Source organism: Eleutherodactylus coqui, chromosome 1 (genome assembly GCF_035609145.1).
Source record: "Eleutherodactylus coqui strain aEleCoq1 chromosome 1, aEleCoq1.hap1, whole genome shotgun sequence".
NCBI lineage: Eukaryota > Metazoa > Chordata > Amphibia > Anura > Eleutherodactylidae > Eleutherodactylus > Eleutherodactylus coqui.
In genome coordinates, this window is record NC_089837.1 from 391,836,287 (window position 1) to 391,842,395 (window position 6,109).

Here is a 6,109-nt window from a genome sequence, read left to right on the forward strand (position 1 = left end):
ACTATATTACTGAAATATAGCAATGCTTCTAGATGAATACAGCAAAATATGTAGTGAAAATGTTAGCCAGGATAATCGATATGACATACTTTTATGGCAAAAAAGGCATTCCAGATACCTTTATTGGCTAACCAGAAAATACTATATTTGCCAGCTTCTAGTGCACAGAGGCCTCTTCATCAGACAAGTTAACAAAAGACTGTACAGCATGGACAACACTATGAATAAAACAAAGGGTCAGAGTAGCGCTCCACATAGTAACTTGCTAAAGATGTGTAATATAAGTAAAGTTGACGGGACTTACCCGGTACTTAATGGGGTTCCTTGTCAGGGCACCACACTAGTATCTCCATGTCCCGGCAGACTTGTAGTAATAAGAGGATATTCCTTGACTATCCTTTTCCCTCGATCCTTGAATTAGGAGAGCTGCTTTGTGTACTTGTGTCCCCCCCAAAAAGGGAGGAGGACCCAATAATGGATAGCTGAGAGAAATCAGGGAAATAAACAACCAGCACTTCCGAGGACGGACCATAGGATTCTTCTATCATATATAGTATAGATTTCTTTATTGGATATGCACGCGTTTTGGCCCGTTATATTGATAAAGGCTCTAATATAACGGGCCGAAACACGTTGCATATTCAATAAAGAAATCTATACTATATATGATAGTAGAAGCCTATGGTCCGTCCTCGGAAGTGCTGGTTGTTTATTTCCCTGATTTCTCTCAGCATGGACAACACAATATTCACTGAACCCCTAACTGTATGTTCACACAGTGGAAATTTGCCACAGATTTGATGTAGAATCCATGTAGATTCGGTGTCAAAATCATGGCAAATCAACGCCTGTAACGTGTCCCATTCATTTCATTACGAATTCCGCCCTATAGTCTGAATGGAGCAGATTTCTTTCTGCACACAGATTTCAAATTTGGGCACAGAAAAATAACAAGTGATATGCCACGTCTTGAAGCAGATTCTGCAAGAAATCCACATTGAGAATTTTACATGAGGATTTGCCCATTGACATTTGGCTAAATATGCATGGGGATATGTGGCAAACATGGGGGCAAATGTGCAGCAGAAATATGTGGATTCCTCTGTGTGAATATGTCATCACCTCTATTGTCCTTCCATCTATAAAAAAAATCCTTAGAATGCTTAAATTCATAATGTATCTCCCATGTAAAAACGTCTAGGTGTAACATCTCTCAAATGTTGTGTTTTTCTTTGTCATTCATTTGTTAACTGCCTGATGAAGGGTCTTCAGAAGGGTCTGTGCTTTCAAAGCTTGCAAATATATTTTTTCTGGTCAGCCAATAAAGATATCACTCCTATGATACCTTTGTCTTTCTTGACACAAACGTATTCTACATCTACCAGGGGATAACAACTTCTTTACTCAACATTTGATGGAGCATGACATTATTCAATATCTGTCAGATACATATGCAATACAACATTTGTATGTCTCATTATGAAACCACAGAGGTTTATTAGAAGTCTACAGCTTGGAGCAGAGGCGTAACTTGAAGCTCCTGGGCCCCAATGCAAAACCTGTAACAGACCCCCTAAATATAATGCTTTATTTATAGTTCTGGGCTCCCTATATGGAGAAGAGAGGCCTTATGGGCCCCATAAGGCTCCTGGGCCCAGGTGCAACTGCATCCCCTATAGTTACGCCAGTGGCGTGGAGACTGTAATAGGGCTGTATGCATGTGGCTTAATTCTAAATGTTATATGCAGTTTGCAAATGTTATATAATATAGTTTGCAAAGTCTGGTAGACTGTACTTTGTTAACAATACATTCTAAATGGTACAATGAAGCAGAGTTATTAGTCAGTGAAAGGATAAGGAATGCATAATAAGAAATTATAATTTTTCTTGGAAAGATATGCTTAGTTTATTGCATACAGGAAGAATCCCATTTGATGATATAGCTGATTTGAATAAAATCCTAACATGGTGTTACACAAAAGAAAAACATACCCCAGTAGATCATAAAAATGAACCAACACTGTTGAATTTTCCTAAATGTTCAAGTAGTATATTTCTTTTAGGCATTGTATACACAGAAGAGTGTGTTCATGGAGGCTGTAAGGAGGAACTATGGCCCAGTGTTATAAAACCATTCCCTTTTGTGTCACTCCGTGGAGATCTGTACAGCAAAATAAGTTTTTACTAGAAGAAATGCTTCTAGAGGAGCACGGCTCTGTAATTCTGTATCTGATGGTGCATGCTATAATTTTTCTTCTGCCATAGTTATATAGAATCAGATAGAAAAATCTCCAGTATGAAATCTGACACATACATACATACTGAGGCCCATACATACACACTGTGGCCTATACATACATACAGAGGCCCATACATATGTACTGAGGCCCATACATATATACAGAGGCCCATAGAAGTCTATGTGTGCCATACTTTGGCTCTGTACCACTTAGGAGTATTACAAATGTGCATAAGGCCTTAAAGGGGTTCTCCTGGCTTTTACTATTTATTTACTGTTTACAGGTATTTGTCGCTTGGGATCCCCAGTGATCAGCTCATCACCCAGTCCGCTGTCAGTGCAGACCATTATTGGGGTCAAAGCAGGAAGTCTGATAGATGGTTTTGCTCCCACCTATTACACTTCTGGATCCCCGTTGATCTATTGATTACTATTGATGATAGGTCATCATAAATAGTAAATGCCTTGAACACCCCTTTAATCCAATTTTCAAGGATAAGCAAAAGTAATTGTATTAATTCTAGGAGAGTCGATAGAGGCAGTAATATCAGATCTGTTGTCCAATATCACCATTGGGTGATCAATTTTTTTCACATGTAAAAGAAAAAATGACATCAGCATATTTCATGTGGCAAATCAATCTTTTGAAATGATCATCATTTAATAATGGATGATGTGACTTTGTTGCATTCTGAACAGAATTTCATGATATGTGTCTCTTAATGCTTTTATGGGCTCAGTGATACTAAACCGACCTGTCATGTAATGGTAAAATCACCCTCATCTAATGTTTTTCTTTGTGCTACTAGATTCCTCACCAATGTTTCTTATATTTTTATGTTTAGTGAGTGTTTTATATAGAAATTCCAATCCACCCTTTTACAGTTGTTAAGGCCCCTTATGTTTTATTGATGTTCATAACAAAGTATTCAGTTTTTAATAAACACTTGTGTATTTTTTTACTGACTTGACTATATTAAGTGTACTGCCATTCTCCAAAACTATAGTATCCCCAGTTTGTGTTCTTACTGAATGATATCACAAATCTAATGAAATTTCACCATAGTCACCTAAAAACTATGTAACCTGGCTTAAGAACGCGCACAGTTGTGTGCCTACATGCATCTGAGAAATCACATATAATGATGTGATATGACATTATTATGTCGCATGGTATAAAGGGAAGAAATTAATGTGATGGCATTTTAGAAAGTTTAGTTTAGAGAGTAATTTTCATTCCAAATAAACTTTAATGTAGAAGATGTTGAAATTGGTTCTTCCAGATACTGTATGTATTCTGTGAATGTGTTATGTTTCCTTATCATTGATAAGTTGACTAGCCGTAAGATCCCTGTTCTGTGTATGGAAACTGGATCTATGTCTAGGGATACTGTGCTCTTTCCTTTTAGCCCTTTCCAATCCACTGTCTGACGTCTGAAGACATTATGATTTAAGGCTGTACAGCCCCGATGTTGGAAGACATCCGTCAGGGTTCTCTTTACTGTATATTGCCAATCTCTCTGCTGTCTGAGCCTATCCTCATGCAGTACTGGCTTTAGCCAGCATATAGCGCCGCTGTGTAACAGCAGAAAAAGAGTAAGCCCCCCTAGGAAAACCAGGATACAAATTGGAATAGAAAGGGTTAATCCTGTGTGATTTCGCTTTCCTAGGTCAGTTTCTTCAGGCTCTCTGATTTTGCTATGACTACTTGGCGCCTTTTTTGTTGTACACAAAACATACCAATACTGTGAATTTTTCATATGATAGAGCAATACAAAGCCTAGTCCGGTGATAGAAAAACATTCAAGAATGGAGAAAAGGCAAGCTTCTTCATGTTTTCCAAGGCCAACAGAGCCAGAATGAATAATAACATATGTTATGTCCTTTTATGCAAAAAAACAACAGCAAATTCCAGTTACCCCATATGTGTTCAGCTGTAGTTTATTTAGGTAATAATAGTTTCAACCCCAAGGCCTCATTCACACAGGCATGTTCAGTTTTGTTCTGTGAAATACGTAGCATTTTCATAGACCCAAACTGTGTGTATACCCTGCACATTGCATTTTTTTGCACATGTATTCACCGCATTTTTCAAACGAAGAAAGAAAACATGCACAAAGTCCGCATTGATTTAATCTGTAAGTTTGCACGTAATAAGAGTGCAAATACACCCACGTCGGATCTATCAAAGTAACGCATTATTTACCCCGCACGATAAAGAATGACGTCAGAAAAAAACCATAACGCCAGAAAAGTGCTTTTTTTGTCACCCTGTCTTCAAGAAAAAATGCACCTAAGGGCTTATTCAGATGACCGTATATCAGCCGGCTATTCATGCCATTGGATATACCGCGTCCCTCTCCACAGGGGGAGGAGGCTGAAAGAGTCGGGAGCAGTGCACTGAGCTCCCGCCCCCTCTCTGCCTCCTCTACACCCCCTCTGCACCCCTCTGCACTATTTGCAATGAGAGGAGGTCGGACGAGGGCGGGACTAAGTTCTGAGAATTAGCTCCACCCCCGTCCCAGCTCCCCTCATTGCAAATAGTGCAGAGAGGTGGAGAGGGGGCGGGAGCTCAGTGCACTGCTCCCGGCTCTTCCAGCCTTCTCCCCCTGCAGAAAGGGACGCCGTATATTGGCGGGCGTGAATATGAGGCTGATAAACAGTCGTCTGAATAAGCCCTAAAAGCGATCAAAAAGTTGTATGTATTCCAAAATGAAACCAATGCAAGCTACAGGACGTCCTGCAAAAAGTGAGCCCTCGCACAACTATGTCAACAGAAAAATAGAAAAGTTATTGCGCTCAGAAGACGGCAGCAGAAAATAATTTAAAAAATTCAATAGCTTTGAAATTAAAAAAAGTACTACGTAAAAAATATATATAACTTTGGTATCGTAGCAATCATACTGCCCCCTAGAATAAAGTTATCATGTCATTTTTGTTGCAGTGTATGCACCATAGAAACAAGACGCACTGAAATATGTCGAAATTTAAAGGGGTTGTCCCGCGGCAGCAAGTGGGTCTATACACTTCTGTATGGCCTTATTAATGCACTTTGTAATGTACATTGTGCATTAATTATGAGCCATACAGAAGTTATAAAAAGTTTTTTACTTACCTGCTCCGTTGCTGGCGTCCTCGTTCCCATGGAGCCGACTAATTTTCGCCCTCCGATGGCCAAATTAGCCGCGCTTGCGCAGTCCGGGTCTTCTGCTCTCTTCAATGGAGCCGCTCGTGCAGAATGCCGTCTCCGTGTAGCTCCGCCCCGTCACGTGCCGATTCCAGCCAATCAGGAGGCTGGAATCGGCAATGGACCGCACAGAAGAGCTGCGGTCCACGGAGGAAGAGGATCCCGGCGGCCATCTTCACCGGTAAGTATAGAAGTCACCGGAGCGCGGGGATTAAGGTAAGCGCTCCGGTAAGCTTTCTTTAGGTCCCTGCATCGGGGTTGTCTCGCGCCGAACGGGGGGGGGGGGGTTGAAAAAAAAAAAAAACCCCGTTTCGGCGCGGGACAACCCCTTTAATTTTTTTTTTTCATTTTACTCAACTTTAAATTTTAAAAGTTTTTCTGTACATTATATGATACATTAAATAATACCATTGAAAAATACAACTCGTCCCAGAAAAACAAGCCCCCTGATCTCTATGCAGAGGGATAAATAAGAGTTGTGATTTTTTAAAAGAGATGAAGGAAAAAACAAAAATAGAAAAAAAGAAAAGGGCCATGTCCTAAAGGGTTAAAAAAAGGACTACATACAGACAGCATATTATTCTATGGTGCAACACATACTAATGAGTTTTTTCACACAGACATGAACTGTGTGAAAAAACACGATGCATGTGCTGTTCTGATCCATTAACCATTATACAGAC

At 39.9% G+C, this 6,109-nt stretch overlaps 1 long non-coding RNA gene across 1 annotated transcript; it reads left to right on the forward strand.

The window, feature by feature from the left end:
* The first annotated feature begins 658 nt into the window (after nt 1-658).
* LOC136579790 (uncharacterized) lies at nt 659-3,201 on the forward strand. Its single transcript, XR_010786923.1, has 2 exons — nt 659-2,366; nt 2,407-3,201. It is a non-coding gene; the product is annotated as an uncharacterized lncRNA (long non-coding RNA).
* Nucleotides 3,202-6,109: the final 2,908 nt, after the last annotated feature.